Source organism: Hyperoodon ampullatus (genome assembly GCF_949752795.1).
Source record: "Hyperoodon ampullatus genome assembly, chromosome: X".
Classification (NCBI taxonomy): domain Eukaryota; kingdom Metazoa; phylum Chordata; class Mammalia; order Artiodactyla; family Ziphiidae; genus Hyperoodon; species Hyperoodon ampullatus.
The window spans coordinates 119,806,967-119,825,337 of NC_136913.1; positions in this window are offsets into that span (position 1 = coordinate 119,806,967).

Sequence of the window (18,371 nt, forward strand, 5' to 3'; positions counted from 1 at the left end):
TTGCATGTTTACTTTTGAAAGACTCTGCGAAACTAGTTTCCAAAGTGGTTGTACCATTTTGCGTTCTCACACCAATGTAGGAGTGAGCCAGTTTCTCTGAATCCTCACCATCATTTGCTGTTATCGCTGTTTTTGATTTTAGCCATTCTGATAGATGTGTAGTGATGTTTCATTCTGGTTTTAATTTGTATTTCCCTGATGGCTAATGATGTTGGACATCCTTTCATGTGCTTATTTGCTATCTGTATATCCACTTTGGTGACATGTCTCTCCATGATGTTTCTCGGTCATTTTATAATTGGATTTTTTGTTTTTTTGTTTTACTGCTGAGTCTTGAGAGCTCTTTATATATTCCTGATACTAGTCCTTTGTCAGATATGTTGTTTGCAAATATTCTCTCCCAATCCATAGTTTATCCTCTTCCCACAGACTTTCACAGAACAAAAGTTTTTAATTTTGATGAGGTTAAATTTTTATATTTTTCCTTTTGTGGATCATGCTTTTGGTGTCAAGTCTAAGAACTCTTTGCCTAGCCCAAGTTCCTAAATATTGTCTCCTATGTTCTTTCTAAAGTTTTTATAGTTTTATGTTTTACATTTAGGTCTGTGATCCGTTTTGTGATAATTTTTGTATAAAGTATGACGCTTAGGTGGAAGTTTTTTGTTGTTGTTGTTTTTTGCCTGTGGATGTCCAATTGCTCCAGCACTGCTTGTTGAGAAGGCTATCCCTCCACTGAATTACTCTTGTACATTTGTTAAAAGCAACTGAGCAGATTTGTGAGGGTCTATTTCTGGATTCTTGATTCTATCCCATTGACCAATGTGTTTAGCCCTCCACCCACCAATACCAACACTGTCTTGATTACTGTAGCTATACAGTAAGTCTTATTATCAGGTAGAGCGATTCCTCCCACTTTATTCTTTATCAATATTGTTTTATCTATCATAGGGCCTTTCCCTTTCCATATGCTTGAAAAAAATGTGCATTCTGTTGTTGTTGGACAGAATCTTCTGTATATGTCAATTTGATCCTGATTGGTTTATAGCATTGCTCAAATCTTTTATATATTTGTTGATTTTCTGTGAGGAAGTTCTATCTGTTGCTAAGAGTGGAGGTTTTAGAGTTCCCAACTATAATTGTGGATTTGCCTATTTCTATTTTCAACTCCATCAGTTTTTGCTTCATGTATTTTGAGACTCTGATTTTGGGTATGCACACCTTTAGGATTGTAATATTTTCCTCAGTGATTGATCCTATTATATAATGTCCCTCTTTGTACTGATTATTATTTATTTATTTATTTAACTTATTTACTTTTGGCCATGCCACGCAGCTTGCACGATCTTAGTTCCCTGACCAGGGATCAAACCTGTGCTCCCTGCAGTGGAAAAGTGTAGTCCTAACCACTGGACTGCCACAGAATTCCCTGTAGTGATTTTTTTAAATCGGAAGTCTATTTTATCAGATATTACTATAGCCACACCTGCTTTTTAAAGTTAATATTTGCAATTTACATCTTTTTCCATCCTTTTACTTTCAACTTATTTATGCCATTGCATTTACTTATGACATTCAAAAGTAGTGTTGAGAAGGAATTTAAGCCACCAAATGCTTACATTAGAAATAAGCATAGGGCTTCCCTGGTGGCGCAGTGGTTGAGAGTGTGCCTACCGATGCAGGGGACACAGGTTCGTGCCCCAGTCCGGGAAGATCCCACATGCCGTGGAGCGGCTGGGCCCATGAGCCATGGCCGCTGAGCCTGCACGTCCGGAGCCTGCGCTCCGCAACGGGAGAGGCCACAACAGTGAGAGGCCCGTGTACCGCAAAAAAAAAAAAAAGAAGAAGAAATAAGCATAGGTCTCAAATCAAAAAAACCTAAGTTCCTACATCAAGAAACTAGAAAAGCATTAAAGTTTTGTAAGGAGTATGTATTTGTGTCATGTTTTATTACTTGTGTAATCTTTGCCTTTTAATTGTTGTATTCACACCCTTTATATTTCATGTAATTATGGATATATTAGCACTTGAATTTGTTGTTTTATTATTTGTTTTCTTTTTTTAATCCTTCTGGTTCCCATTCCTTTGTTCCTCTTTTCTTGCCTTCCTGTGGGCCAGTTAGACATTTTTTTAATCCCATCTTGATTCATTAAGTGTTTTTGAGTCTCTGTGTAGTTTTCACTACACAAGTGTAGTACTTGCTTGGTGTATTACATTATAAATATGTGCCTTACAAAAGTTTACTGATATCAGCTTTTTACCATTTCAAATGTGGAAACCTCACTCTCGGTTAGGTCTCTCTACCCTCCCCACTTTTAAATATCATTATTTTGAGTATTAGATGGTGTTATTATACTGTATTTAATCACTAGTAATGTTTTATAAAACTCCTGAGGAAAACAGTTTACTATATGTACCCATATTTCTGCTCTTTCCATTGTTCCTTCTTCCTTCCTGATGCTTCAAATTTCGTTCTTTTATCATTATCTTCCTGTTTGAAGAATTTCCTTTAGCCAATATTTAATGGCATGTCTGCTAGTGAAAAATTCTTTTAGTTTTCCCTTGCCTGAAAATGTTTTTCTTTTCTCTTCATTCCTGAAGGATACCTGAAACAGAATTTGCTGTTGACAATTCTTTTCTCTCAGCATTTGAAAAATGTTGTGTCACTTCTGGCCTCTATGTTTTCAGATGAGATATACATTTTTGAATTGGTGTGCCCCTCTAGGTAATATGTCATTGCTCTCAGGCTGCTTTTGAGATTTTTTTCTTTGTCTTTATTTTTCAAAAGTTTAATTATGATGTGTCTTAGCACCTTTCTTTGATTTTCCTATTTATGGTTCACTCAGCTTCTTGGGCCTGTAGCTTTGTGTCTTTTGCCAAATCAGAACTTTGTAGCCATTGTTTCTTCAAATACTCTTTCAGCCTCCCTATTGCCTATCCTTTTGAGGCACCGATTATACAAACATTGGGATATTTTATTATCCCACAGGTCCCTCGGGCTTTGTTTCTTTTCAGTCTATTTTCTCTCTGTTGTTCGAAATGGGTGGCTGCTATGATTCTGTCCTCAAGTTTATGTCCTCTGTCATTAAACCCATTCAGCAAGTTATTTATTTCAGTTATTGGAATTTTCAGTTCTATAATTTCCATTTGGTTCTTTTTTATGACTTCTACTTTTTGCCGAGATCTTCTATTTTTTCACTTGTTTCAAGAGAATTTGTAATTGATTGCAGAAGCATTTTTATGATAGCTGCTTTGAAATCCTTGTCAGATAATTCCAACATCTGATTCATCTCAGTTTTGGCATCAGTTGATTGCTTCTCCTCATTCAAGTTGTGATTTTCTGGTTCTTGTTATGATGGGTGGTTTTCAAGTGTATCTTGGACATTTTGTTCATTAATTTAGGACTCTGAGAACTATATAATTCTTTTATTTCGGCAGGCATTCACCGTTTTAGTTTAGCATACAGGTCTTGACCTAATTTTGTGGGCTGTGGTTCCAATGGCAGTTTGTTTTCAGAGACTCTGTGGTGTTATGTTGGTCGGCTTCATTTATCTGGTGCCCCCGGGGCTTCCTGTGTGTCCTGCTGCTGATGACTGAGAGTTTCATAAGGTCAGGCTACAAGGTGTTCCCAGTGGGGGAAGGGAAGGGTATGTTGAGATTCCCTTTCTGATGCCCGCAACTGCTCTGGTGTCTCTGGGTAGGGGGTAAAGACATTTTTAACAATGATGATAAAGAGGTTTCCAAGACCTGGCTGTTTGCCATTGACTGGGTGCCTCCCACCTACCCTGTGTCTCCGGTGCATTAGGATAAACGTGCTTCCCAGACTGGGCCTCTGTCAGCCTTTATAAAAATGTTTATTTAAGTTTTAACACTTCTATGGCAGGATAATTTACTTAATACAAAATTCATCTATTGTAAGCATTAAAAAATGACTTTTTTGTAAAGTTATAGACTTTTGCCATCAGAACCACAATCCAGTTTTAGAACATTTCCCTCACCGCAAAGAGCTTGCTCCTATGTGTTTACAATTAATGCAGGCTCCCACCCCTAGCCCTAGGCAACCACTGATTTGCTTCAGGTCTCTGTAAATATGCCTTTTAGTGGCATTTTAATAAAGAGAATGGTACAAAATGTAGGGTTTTTTTTTGTGCCTGGCTTCTTCCGCTTATCACAATGTTTTTCAGGCTCAACTATGTTGTTGCATATAATAATTGCGAATAATATTCCATTGACTAGATATGCCACATTTTATGTACTATGTGTGTATTGATGGTCGTTTGGTCTTTTGGACATTATGAGTAATGCTGGTATGAACATCTGAATGCCTATGTTTGTGTGGGCACGTGTTTTCATTTATCTTTGGCAGGTTTCTACGAGTGAAATTGCTGAGTCATATGTTAAGAAATCGACGAGCTGATTCTAAAGTAATTGGACCACTTTTACATCCTCACCACCAATGTATGAGGATCCCAGTTTCTCTGTTTGATGAGTTACTTCCAGTATACCATATTTTAATCATTTAAGCATCATTTCTTTTAGTTCTTTGAACATATTTATAACAGTGGCTTTGAAGTTTTTTGCGCTAAATCCAACATCTCAGCCAACTCAGAGTCGGCCTCTTCGGCTGCTTTCTTCCTGAATGCCGTTTCTCTGAATGTCTCATAATTTTTTGTTGAAAACTGGATATTTTCAACAGAAGTGTAGGAACTGTAGGTTGATTCCCTGGAGGCTGTTGTTGGCTGTGTTTTATTAGTTACTTAGTTAGTTAACAGACTTTCTAGGTTCATTGAGTAAAGTCTGTTGTCCCTAAAGCCTGTAGCCACTAATGATTTCATTCAGGTTTTAAAAAATTCTATGTTTTTAATTTTTAAGCCTGTCTCTTAGGGGTCACCCCTGTGTGTCAGCATATCTTTGTGAGCAGCCAATGACTGGTTAGAGGTTGTGCTTAAAAATCTTGAGACGCGGATGCAAGAGGGAGGGGATTTGGGATTATATGTATACAAATAGCTGATTCACTTTGTTATATAGCAGAAACTAACACAACACTGTAAAGCAATTATACTCCAATAAAGATGTTAAAAAAAATCTTGAGACTGTAAGTGTTCCATCTCTTGCGGATGGATTTCTGTGTGGGTTTCAGGTTACATACAAAGTTCAGGCAGTTTACAAGTATGTCTCAGCTTCTACTTTCTACCAGGCCCTCTCATGTCTCCTCCATCACACGCAAAGCCTCACATTTGACCAGGATCTTAAGGAGAGCAAGGACTCTCTCTGCTCTCTCAGCATTCGGGCAGCTTTGAGCATGTGCATGGCCTTCTAGACTGCCACAGACACATGGGTGCTGAGCAAGGTCCCCCATGGTTGTCTCACTTTGTGGATTTTCCGGTTAAGTTGAAAGCTAGTCTGTCAGTCTAGCTAGGCAGGCTGTGACACTGTCCTTCCTCCATTCATTTGTCACCAAGATCGGCTCTGTTTCCCACAATTCCTAGGAGCACGGGGTTTTTTCTGCTGCACTGCAAACCAAGTCAAGCCACCTCTGGCAGCAAAGTTGTTGCTTGTACAGCTTGTCCTACCATAATAGAGCGGCTGTGCTGATAGATGGAGGGGAGACAGGAGTAGCCCAGACTAAAAAGCGTCAAATTCCTACTGTTCTCACCTGACGTTCAGTAGTTTTTCTTAAAGAAACAATTCTCAGTTTATTATATGCCCTTTGTCGATTTCCATGGTCCAGAGACGGGTGTCTTGTCAGTTTGGTCCCGGTCTATAATTGCTTTTAGAGAAGAATATTCACCGACCTCCTTTGGCCATCACCTACTATAGCCTTTAATGCTTCTCTTTGTTGCCCTTCTTGCACTGTCACATTTAAATCCTTACCAAGCAGCCAGATCATATTCCTTCCCTACTTACAACACAGCACTGGTTTTCCACAGCGCTAGAAATAAAATCCAAACTCCTTAATGTGGCCTGCCGGGTCCTGCATGATCTGGCCCCTCAAATCTCCTACCACTCCCCCACTGCTGCCCCCAGTCTGCCCACAACACCTGAGCCCCAGTTCCCTTCTTTCTGTCCCAGCAATATACGTGCTCTCCCCTTCTCGGTGCGCTTGTACTTGCCGTCCCCCCACCCCCTGAAATGCACAATGACTGCCTTCTTCTCGTCACTTAGATCTCACCTCCTTGGAGAGGCCTTCCCACTCCACCCAAGCTGAAACACCCCCGCCAATCCCAGAGCTCCATTTCATTTTGTTCACTGCACTTACTGCAAGCAGTAATGACAGCGTTGGTGCTAGTTTATTGCCCGAGCCGAACCTTCCAGTGACAAGCTCCGTGAGGGCAGGGTATTTGTATTCCCTGGCACCTAGAACTGTGGCTGACATGCAGTAGGTGATTGTTGGGCATTTTTAATATATAAGTTTTAAATATATATATTGGATACCTTTCCATATTTTTATCATTTTTGTAACGGCTGCATATTTTCCCACTGTGAAATGTACTACCGTTTGCTCCCTTGAACATCGAATTACTGTAACAACTCAGTCACATGAGTTATGGGAATGGACCCTGGAATCAGACAGACTTGGGTTCAAACCCTGGATTTACTACTTACTAACTATGGAATTTCATACCAGTTCTTAATCTCTCTGTGTCTAACCCAGTTTCTTATCTGAAATAATACTATCTGCCTCACAGAGTTGTAGTGAGGATTAAATGACAGGATGTAAGGGGCTTGGGATTGTGCCGTGCTCCCAGGAAATGGAAGTGAAATTGCTCTATTTTGCTTTCGCCTGAAGTGGCAAAGTCCCTCCCTAGTGCTTTCCCCTCCATGGCAATCCTTTGCAAGAAAGACATAACCCAGCCCAAAGAGACTAACTGAACCTCTCCCTTCTTTTTCATGTGACCCTCCCTTTGTACAGACTCGGATGGAATCTGGGAGCCCTGCACTCTGTGAGCAGCGGCACGTGCCCAGTGAAGAGGATGGGGCTAAGGATGCACCCAAGCGCATTAGGTGAATAAATGGCAAAACGGAGACTGAAAAATACCTTCTGCTCCTCCTGCCAGAATTAGAGGACTGGGGAATTCCTGGGACCCCGGGAAATTGTGAAATAAAATGAGAGGAACTGGTTTGATTGAAATTTTCCCATGATAAAGTCAGCCACACTCCAGCCACCACTGTGACTTGTGCCCCTGGTGTTTGGAACCTTGTTCTTAAATCAGGAGAAAGGTGAAGCAGCAGCGGACTAGCTTACTTATCAGGAAGAAAAGTGGCATGTTCTCTGGACTCTGAAAATTTATGTTCTTGGCTTTTGCCCATAATCAAAAAGTATTGACAAGCTGACACCAAAAGAGGAGATCACTTTTGTATACCTTACAGAAGTAAACATCATTACCTTATCTTGATAGATTAACTAGAATTACACAACCAATAAGGCTTTCTGCGATATCACCCAAATTCAGGAAGTTCTGGGGATCATTAGTGTTGCTTTCTTCTGCATGAACACCCTTCTGTGAGCCTGGCCTTTCTTCCCATCAGCTGGCACAACTCTGTTGAACAACCTACACAAAGCACCACCATGTGGGAATGGCTACAAACCCTGGCAATCCTGCAGCAACCTGGACATTTTCCATCCATAAAATAAGAATCTGGACTTTGAACGAGCCATTTCTTTTTATGTTTTTTCTCTTCCTCTTCCAACGATGAATGTAGTATGTCTCTAGCTAAAGGCATGTTGATTCTTTCACAAGCCCCGCCCACCCATCTCTCTCGCTGATATTCTAAGTATATGCCTTGTGTCCAGATGGGAGGAGGAATGAGAGGGATAGGGACAAAGAAATATTTATTTGATTTACATCTTATCTTGCAGTAAACTGATGCTGCTGGAAAATGAAATTTGATACCTCAGATTTTTCTTAAGCAGAATCTTATAAAAACAGAAAAAAGAAGTCTATTTTATATGTGGTAATATTTTTGACAGAAGGTTAACTCCAGATAACAAAAGCTGAATAAATTTGGCTTCCTGTCATGTAACCCAGATGTGGTAGGCTCTCCCCTTTTTGACATAAAAGGCATCCTTGCCAACGTAGCGCAGCACCAGGGGACTCGGTTTGATTGTCTCTTGCACCTGAGCACTTGTTTGTGATGCCTTCTCTTGCAGGTAACCAGTAGGGGCACCCCCTAATAATCCAACTGTCAGGGGGATGCCTTTCCAGCACCATCTTCTTCTGAGCAATATCAACCAAACTATACCATTTGCAGACCCATGACATCCCTTCCCTCCAACCTCAGCACAGAGCACACCAGATTACAAAGCGAGAATACAAAACTCTTTACTGCAGAAGGAGAGAAAGAGAGAGTAAATGGAAGTCGTGGTCTTTTGTAACCTAATCACAGAGACTCCAGTCACTTTTGCCATATATACTGTTCATGAGAAGTGAGTCACTGGGAATTCCCTGGCAGTCCAGTAGTTAGGATGCCAGGCTTTCACTGCTGAGGGCACGGGTTCAATCCCTGGTTGGGGAACTAAGATCCTGCATGCCACGTGGTGCAGCCAAAAAAAAGAAAAAGAAGAAAAAAAATAATGTGGGGATCCATGGAGCCATTTTAGAGACTGTCTCTACATGTGATACTCAGTGAAGTGGCTACTGAAACCCAGGGAGAGAGGGATGATCTTTTCAATATATGGTGCTGGGTTAATTGCATATCCATATGGAAAATTAACCATGACCCTCGAATTGTATACAAAAATTAACTTGAGATAGATAGTAGACCTAAATGTAAAAGGCAAAACAATACAACTTCTAAAATAAAGTATCAGAAAATGCCTCCATGACCTTGGGTTAGGCAAAAATTTCTTAGAGCATAAAGAGTACTTGTAAGGCCAACTGGCGCGAGGCAGGGGAACGCAATCAGATTCACAGGTTGCATCAGACCAAAACTCTCCGGACCACCCAGTTCCAGAAACTGACCTGGAGACTTTCCGGACCACCCAGTTCCAGGAACTGACCTGGGGACCTATCACCTAGCCCAGGCTTCCCACCTTTCGAGGGGCGGGACTAGCGGTCCCAAGACTGATGTAACCGGCACCAGATATTGCCATGATACCCAAAGAGACCACCAAATAAGGAATACCCTGCGCCCTCCCAGATTCACCACACCCCTTTCCCTTCTTCCCCTATAAAATCTTGCCCAACCCTTGCCCAGGTGCGACTTCTCTGGCCCCTTTCTCTCGGACCAGTGAACCTCGCCCGGGAGCGCCCCCTAATAAAGCTCACTTGAAGCTTTCCTCTGTTTCGTGGTGCCATCTGTTAAGATCCGACCTTACAGTACTAACTACAGATGAAAAGATTGATAAAGTGGACTTCATTACAATTACGAACTTATTAATGAGTTTAATTAAAATATAAAAAATAATATATTAGCTTAATTAGCGCTAGCTACTAAAACAAACAATGCAACAATGGTTTATTTCTCACTCACATTACAGTCAAATGTGGATTAATTCTCTTCCAGGCAGTGACTCAAGGACTCAGAGTGCTTCCATCTGGTGGCTTCAAGGTCACACTAGTGTTATCCAGACAGCAAACAGGGGAAAGAGTTTGGAAAAGGCAAACTGGATATTCACCCATCTAGGTGCACAAGTGACACATGTCATTTCCACTCAAACTCCATAGACTAGAACTAGTCCATGGCCAATTCAGCTGCAAAGGGATGCTGAGAAGTGTAGGGTAGCTGGGGGCTGTCCATGAGTACTAACAGGCTCTTCCAAGAAGAGGAAACGGAAAACAAATTACTGATCACTTTGGATACTGTTACTACTTTAAGTTGAAAGAATTCTGAAACAGACACAGAAAAATAAATGTGAAAGAAAAAAATGAACTACTACCTAAATGAAAACATTTAGACATTCAGGTCATCTCCTGCTCATCCTGATTCATAAAGATCCTTTTTCTGCCATCCTGACCACTGAGACCACTCGAAGGATTTACATTGGACAGAGCAGAAAGGTACTGGCAAGAAAGAGATGAATAAATCCTGAAGATGAGAGGAAAGAACAAAACCAGAGTCAGCAGCACAGGCTAGGTTTGGGGAAGGTTTTGGAGAGGTTGAAAAAGAAAAATGAGAGAGTTTGGGGCACCTGTACTGGGGGTAAGCAATTGAGAGAGAAAGACAGGGAGGAAGAAGTTTTAGAAAGAACTTCATGAAGGTGTGACATACACTGAGATTGGAATGGGGACCTTTGGATCCTTCTGATACAACATCTATAATGCTAATAACATTGTTTTTTACATCTTTTTCTTGATGTTCAGAATATTCTTTCTTTGACTGTGACTTTGTGCCCAGACTGGTCAATAGGTAGATGAGCTTCATAAAGGTTACGTAACTTTCTTTAGAAAATTCTGACAAACACTTGCATTAAGTGCCTACTTTCAAGAGGTGATAGCAAAGTAGATGTTGTATGGAATGACTGCATCTGCTTCCTTGTGGCTATAAGAGCATTATGAACCACGAATGGGGCTCTTACGCCCAGGAACTTAGACCCCCACTGGGTGTCCTCCCACTGATACCAGCAACTGATGTTTCAAATGGTAATTTTAACGTCAAAATGAGAACAGCCAGGGCACTTCTACTGGGAGGTTAATGAACAATGAGAAAGGCGATAGAAGCAAGTTGACATGTAAGAAAGAGCAGTATCTTTGGAGTCAGGCAAGCCTGAATTTTCATCTGGGCTTATTAGTTAAGCTCTATGACACTGGACCAAGTATTCAAGATTTCTGAGTGTCAATTTCCTCCTCGGTAAGATGGTAGGAAGGGCATTACCTCACAGGGTTAGGGCAGGGGTGTTAAAGATCATACGTATGAAGGACTCAGCACGATGCCTGGTGAAGAGCAAGTGTTTAATGTACATGAGAGCCCTTTGCCTTCCACCTCCACTTTCTGGATGCCAAAGTTCAGGGAACGAGATGAGTAAGGCTTTGCGTAAGAGATGGATGATAGGGAGAATGTTCCCGGGACAAGAACAGTACAAGGAAAGAACTGAAGGTGAGGAATGATCATTGCATTGCTGACAAGAGCAGAGACTTTGTGAGGGAAACTACAGAAGACAAGAGTTGCACAGGGCTTACCAGACTGCCAGGCCCTTCACAGACTGGCCCTATGACCTCTCCACCTTCACCTTATACCATACCCTCATCTCTGAATTTCACCAAGAGCAGCCCTCTCTCAGTTCCTTGAATATTCTGTGCTTTTTCTTACACCTCTCTCCCACGGGGCGTCTGCCGACGCTGTTGCCTCTGTCTGGAATGCTTCCCCCATCTCTGCATCCTTTACTGTTCATTCCTATTCATCCTTTATATGTTAACTCAAATGTCAGGCAAGCCTTCCTTGAAAACCTCAACTAAGTCAGACCTGCTCTGAAAATAATCTGTAACTTTCCCTTCTATCACTAATCACAGTTTGGAATCATCTATTACTTTGGGTAATTCTTTATTTGATGTATATACCCCCCCTCAGTGGGCCATCATCATATCCCTAACATCTAGGGCATAGAAAGCCCTCCATAAATGCCTTTTCCATGGATGAATGAATGAGTACATGTCTTCTGATGGGATTAAAAGTCAATCTTGTCATTCAAAGGTCTCTCCAATAGGCTCTCTGGCGAAGCAATGACAGATTGGTCTGGACTACCCATAAATGTCCCAAATCTCCAGCCCGGAGGCAGCGCCCCATTGCAATCTTCTTTGCAGGCTGAGAGTTGATGGATAGCTCTCTAGTAATCCCTTTTGTATCACCTAGCTGTGTGTGCTATCTGTGAAACTGGTCTCAAAAACTGAAAGGTAATTTAGACTCACTCCCTAAATGCTATACCAAATGCTTTATATAAAGGAATCAAAACCTCTGCTTAAATGCTTGCTTTCTGAGCAAGGGCTCTCTCTGCTGACATAAGCCAATAAGAATGGCAATGTGGAGGTAAGGTCAGAAGCACCAACTTCAACTCTTTTGCTACTTTCCAACTTGTAAATGATTGGTTTGGAGTCTTATTCTGTGGATCCCACAGGGAAGGCCTAGCATCAATTTACAGAATGACAGAAGGTTGTAATTCACATAAGAAACAATTTATCAGAACTGCTTCAAGATGAAATGGTTGGCTACTGTATAGCACAGGGAACTATATTCAATATCCTGTGATAAACCATAATGGAAAAGAATATGAAAGAGATTATATATATGTATAACTAATTTCTGCTGTAGAGCAGAAATTAACACATTGTAAATCAATTATACTTCAATAAAATAAAATTTTTGTAAAAAAAGATTGAATGGTTGGGACTGGAAAGCAATGAGTTCTCTGTCACTGGAGGTATTCAAGAAAAGACTGAATAACCCCTTCACAAAATTACTGCATATCAGATGGGGAGGAAAAAGAGAAGAGCCCTGAGATTCTTCCCAACACTGACACTGGGAGATTCTGAAATGGGTGTTCTTTGAGCTATCTCTCTAGTCATGCGGAATGGGTTTACACTGAATCATCTCCTCTCTTCCCTGGATTCCCTTGACCCCAAGAGTCCTCTGGCCAGGATTGGGGTAGAGTCCTCGTCCAGGAAACATAACGAAGTTAATACTCTTACAGAGACTGAACCCATGACTTTGGTTCTCATTAGCTCCATCCTCTAACCCCCCCAACTTCACAGGCACACTTCTGATAGGCAGCAGAAAAATTAACAAGAGAGACAGAGAGACAGAGAGACAGAGAGACAGAGAGAGAGAGAGAGAAAGAGAGAGAGAGAGAGGGAGAGGGAGGGAGAGGGAGAGGGAGAGGGAGAGCGAGGGAGGGGGAGAGTGCTTCACACCAGGCAAAGTGATGTAATCCAATGACATCTATTTCATCATGATAACTTTGTACTCCTGTTTAAGAATGAAATTTTCAGGGGTGATAAAAATTAAAATGCTGGTTTTGAAGTATTCTGAGTGAGAAATTTTCTATCAAAGCCAGAGGAAATGTTATGCAAAAAGATTTGCAGCTTCCACCATGAGAGACATAAATCTCACATATTAATAGATTTGACCTAGTTGCAATCATAGTCAGCTTCATTCTCATGTCGTCTCCCTCCCATGTTTATTCTGGATTTGGCTAGCTCACTCTGAAAGTCCAGGGATATCCGTTGATATGCAAAAAGAATGAGAAGTAGGCAGTTAGCATGATAATAAACAGAAATGAAAATAAACTGGGCTCGAAGATCTTTCAGTGTTGCTAACGACTTTAAATTATTAGGGCTTGCAAATTATTAGTCTTTACTACTCTTGCTGTCTCCAATTTAAGATCATACATTAGATTATCTCATTACATAGTTAGACCTTCAATTATGCTTGATGATGGCAAATATGAAAAGGTGTTCACTGGGCTACCTGTTGAATTTCCTATCACCCTCCCCTCAACTAAGGAAGAGCTGTAATGAATCTGCTTAGCAAATCTCTTTGAACTTTAGAGTCACACAGGAACTCAGAAAGCATCTAACTCAGAAATTCTCAATTTTCCCATGAACATCGTAGAATCTGAGGAAAGCCATAGACACTTTCTTCAGAACACTGCACATATGTATTTACACACATACACACACAATTTGCATACAGTTGCCTGGAGCTTAGACACTTCTATGAAGCCCATCCATGGAGCCCAGATTAAGAAGTGTTCCCATGCAGACTTTTCCTGTGAAAGACAAGGAAGCTAAGTGTAAAGACTTATCTAGATTGATCTTCCCAGAGATGCTATTCCAATTGCAATCTGATTAAAAAAGACAATTTTAAAAAGAAACTGAAGACATGAGGTTTAAGAGACGTCACCTGATTAAAAAAACACTATGAATAAACTTTGAGAGTCAGGAGTCATTACAAAATATGAGACTTGCATATATATTTTCTAAGTGGAATATCATTTTTACGTGACATGTCCAAAGAAGAACAACGGCCCTTCCACCTGCTAAACTTGCTACACATTCTTTTATTTCACAGTCATGTATATTTTGACATATAAGTCTACACTTTCCTTCCTGCTAGTTTCTTTTGAAATTGCACATATCAGTTTAATTATATTTTCCTCCCATTCTAAGGAAGGCCTACAAAGGTACTGTTTGTCTGGTTACCTGTTTGTCTATTTGCTTGAGGAAATAAATTTAGTGTGGACCCACTGATACATGAAAAGGTTTTCACCTTGCAGTTAAGCTTCTTGAAGGGCAAAGTAAAGACTTACACATTGTCCAAACCCTGGTTGCTTTCATACTCTCTGCATTGCAATTATTTCCCTGGGGTACCTTTTTATTAGGGTCAACCACAGAATGTTACCTGCAAAGGCTGCTATAGACCAATGTAGCTAGAGACCAAGCGCTTACCAAAAATTCATCATCTGTGATTCTATCAAATCCCAGTTACCCACAGAGTCATGTGAAGGCTAGGACCAAACACTGATGCCAGGAATCAAAGACAGCATCACCTATGGGCTTCCACAAATCCTCTCTCTCCTTGAGTATAATGGAATCCATTGAGCTATGATATGTCCTATAAACCTGAAAGCAAACATTGCCATCCCAAAGGCTAAAGCACAGATCCAGGCGAGAATATTGACGCTAACAGATTGGATGTCATGGAAACTGAATAGACCTAATTTAAGCAGAAGCCATTGCTATTTATTCATTTATTTAGATCAGCCTTCTAAACCTAGAGTGAGTAAGAGGTTAGGGGCCTCTAAAAATAACATGTTTGTAATATTTAAAACCACTGGTGTTTTTCTGAATGTAGGGCAACAAATATCAAATTCTATCAATACTTGCCACTTCTCCTTTGTAGTGAAACACTGGGGTCTGAGACTATGAAATTCTTGAGGTTGGGCTTGAAAATTTTTTTGGCAGTTGGTGGAAATCGCAAAAACGCTGAGTATTCCTAATCTTCACCCGCAGAATTGTGTACTTTTATAGCTGAAAGTTATCTTGGAACCGGTCCAATTCAGAGATGATTTGACTACATACACAACTGATGAACATGTCTGCTCACTTTTCTCCAGAGAGAAGACATAACCAGGTGAGTGTTGGTTTTACCTGCACTCATGTGAACAAAAGTTTGATTTGGTCCACAAAAGAATTAGCAAGAGCAGATCCAACTGACTAGGAAAAAGGGAACAATTTTCAGTTTTGCAGAGTTTTGATTTCCTGGATGTTGACCATTCTTGCTCTTGGTAGCCTTGACATGAGCCTCATAAGACAGGGAGGGCAGACAAGCAAACAACCATACACGGAGCATCAAGGTCAGCACACCACACTCTAGGCTCTGTCAGTGGCCTGGCAAGTGCCAAGGCCAAGTCAGAGTCAGAGCACAGGCAGCCTGTCCTCAAAAGTGACTAGCCTGTCCTCAGACTAGTGAAGGAGGACATCCAGGCATACTTCTGGGCACATCTGACAGTCTCATACTGTGGCCAAGCAGTCCCCACATGGCTCAGTGTTTAACATGTGGACTGTGACGTCAGTTCAGTGTGAATCCTGGGTCTGCAACTACTTGGTCTGTGACTCTTGGCAAGTTATTTAATATATTTGTGCCTCAGTTTATCATCTGTAAAATAAAGATAATAGAACCAACCTTGGAAGATTACAGTGAGGCTCAGAATGAGATAATACAGCTGTGATAGTTAACCCTTAGTTGCCTCACAAATTGAGCACGTAAGCACACAGCACAACAGCTGACCTAGAGGAGGGGCTTGATGTTTGGCAACTATTATTCTCTTCTTTAGCATGGGGTGCAACCTTTTCTTACCAGCCCAGAACACTCACTAAATCATGTAGCCCTTTGAACAGTAGTCTGGACCCTGCCAAGTGTACTGCTTAGGAGGCCAATGCCATAGTATACCAGTATTTTATCCATGTAAGTGCGGCTCATCAGTGTCACAGCCCTGACTTAGGGACACAGGTCAACCCTCAGCAGCAGTTTTGTCTTTTTTTTAATTTTATTTATTTTTGGCTACGTTGGGTCTTCGTTGTTGTGTGCGGGCTTTGTCTAGTTGTGGCGAGCGGGGGCTACTCTTCGTTGTGGTGTGTGGGCTTCTCACTGTGATGGCTTCTCTTGTTGAGGAGAACGGGCTCTAGGCACGTGGGCTTCAGTAGTTGCAGCACACAGGCTCAGTAGTTGCGGCACGTGGGCCCTAGAGCACATGGGCTTCAGTAGTTGTGGTGCGTGGGCTCAGTAGTTGTGGTGCGTGGGCTCTAGGCACGTGGGCTTCAGTAGTTGCAGCGCGCGGGCTTCAGTAGTTGTGGTGCACAGGCTCAGTATTTGTGGCTCGTGGGCTCTAGAGCACAGGCTTGGTAGTTGTGGCGCATGGGCTTAGCTGCTTTCCAGCATGTGGGATCTTCTCGGACCAGGGCTCAAACCTGTGTCCCCTGCATTGGCAGGCAGCTTCTTAACCACTGTGCCACCAGGAAAGTTCCCAGCAGCAGTTTTAGTCACTTCCACTTCCGGGTCCACATCCTCCCCTGGGCCTCAGCCTCCTCATTTATAAAATGAAGGGGTTAGGGGAGAAGATCATCTCTAAGGGCCCTTCCAGCTCTGACACTCTAAGTCTTTATGGTTTTATACCTAGAGATATAGATGTGTAGAAACATCATGTTCTTGAGATCTTTAAAGAAGTGATAGAGACACAGACAGGGTTGAGGTTAGTAGAGGTAGTGATGAGTTCAACCCTTAGGAATAAGTGATAGAGAAAAGAGTTACAAAACTGCCATAGGAACGTCTAAGTAGGGAGCAAGGAAAGGGGTATATGAGAATTAACAACCCAACCTCAATCAGTTTCAGTGAAGACAGGAGATGCCTGCTGCTGGTGGGATATTGACCTGTCTCCACTCATCTCACCCAAAGACATGGCAGACCCCTGACAACTCAGAGCCATGGGCCACGTCTGCCCTACTGAACACTCCCTGACTGGGATCTCGGATGGGGGAGAGGCCAAGGGTTTGTTATAGAAGAAACAATGCTCCATGCACCAAGGCCAATTTGAATGTAAGTTTACACACTGTAGTTCTTGGCATGAAGCAAGAAACAGATTTGTTTGAACAGAGCAGTATTTCTATTTGCAATCATACCCCCATGTGCTGCGATCCTGTTAATTCTCACAAGCCAAGGAACTCTGGAAGGCCATCTTCTCCCCAAAGCAAAAGCATGGTCCCAAACACTCCTTGAAAAACTACTACCTATTTTAAGGTGGAGGGAAGGAAATCAGATCTGCTCCCCACCAAGAGTAGGGCAGAAGAAAACAGTGCATCCATTAATAGGAGGCAATCTGGTATGGTGGATGAAAGCATGAGCTCTGGAGCCAGATGGCCTGGGTTTTCCTCCCGAATCTGCTGCTTCTTAGCATGTGACCTTGGGCAAATTATTTAACCTCTCTGTGCCTCAGTTCTTCATATGTAGAGTGGAAGAAATAATTGAGCCTAGTTCATAGAATTGTTGGGAAAATTGAATGAGTCAATACTTATAAAGCAGTTATAACAGTGCCTAGTGCTTTTTAATTGTTTCCTAAACAAAATAATCTTTATATGTCTGGCACCAACTAAAGTATCTGAAGGTCAATAGCAATTTAATTGCTTTTCTCCTTTATTAAAAATCTTCCTCTACTTGCAGAGCATAAGTACTAATGGCCAAAATCAGTAGAGAGGGTTTTAGATAGCCTCACATTACTTTAAATCCATGACTGCCAGATAGAATGTTTTTGTCTTCAAAATTCATATGTTGAAATTCTAACCCCCTCAAAGTGATGGAATTAGGAGGTGGGGTCTTTGGGAAGCAATTAGGTCATGAGGATGGAGCCCCCCTGAATGGGATTAGTGCCCTTATAAAAGAGATCCCAGAGAGCTCTCTGTCTCTCCCCTTCCAACACTTGAGGATACAGTGAGAAGAAGGCCATCTATGAACCAGGGAGGTGGCCCTCATCAGACATCAAATCTGGCAGCACCTTGATCTTGGACTTCCCAGCCTCCAGAACTGTGACAAATAAATTTCTGTTTTTATAAGCCACCCAGCCTATGGTATCTTTGTTATAGCAGCCTGGATGGACCAAGAAGGACCAAACTCAGGGAATGTTCTGATCTAAATGATAAATCGAGAAAGATGCATCTCACATAAGGCACTTGTATTATTCAGAATAAGGTAACTGTTAGAAAAAAAAGACTCAAATACGTCTGATAGGCTAAAACACAATAGAACTTTACTTCTAACGCATTTAAAACTAGAAAGAGGTGTTCCTGTTAGGCAGCTTTCTTCTAAGCAGTGACTCAGGGACCCAGGCTCCTCCTACACTGTGGCTCCTTTACCTTCCACACATGGCTTCCTAGATCACTATACTCCTC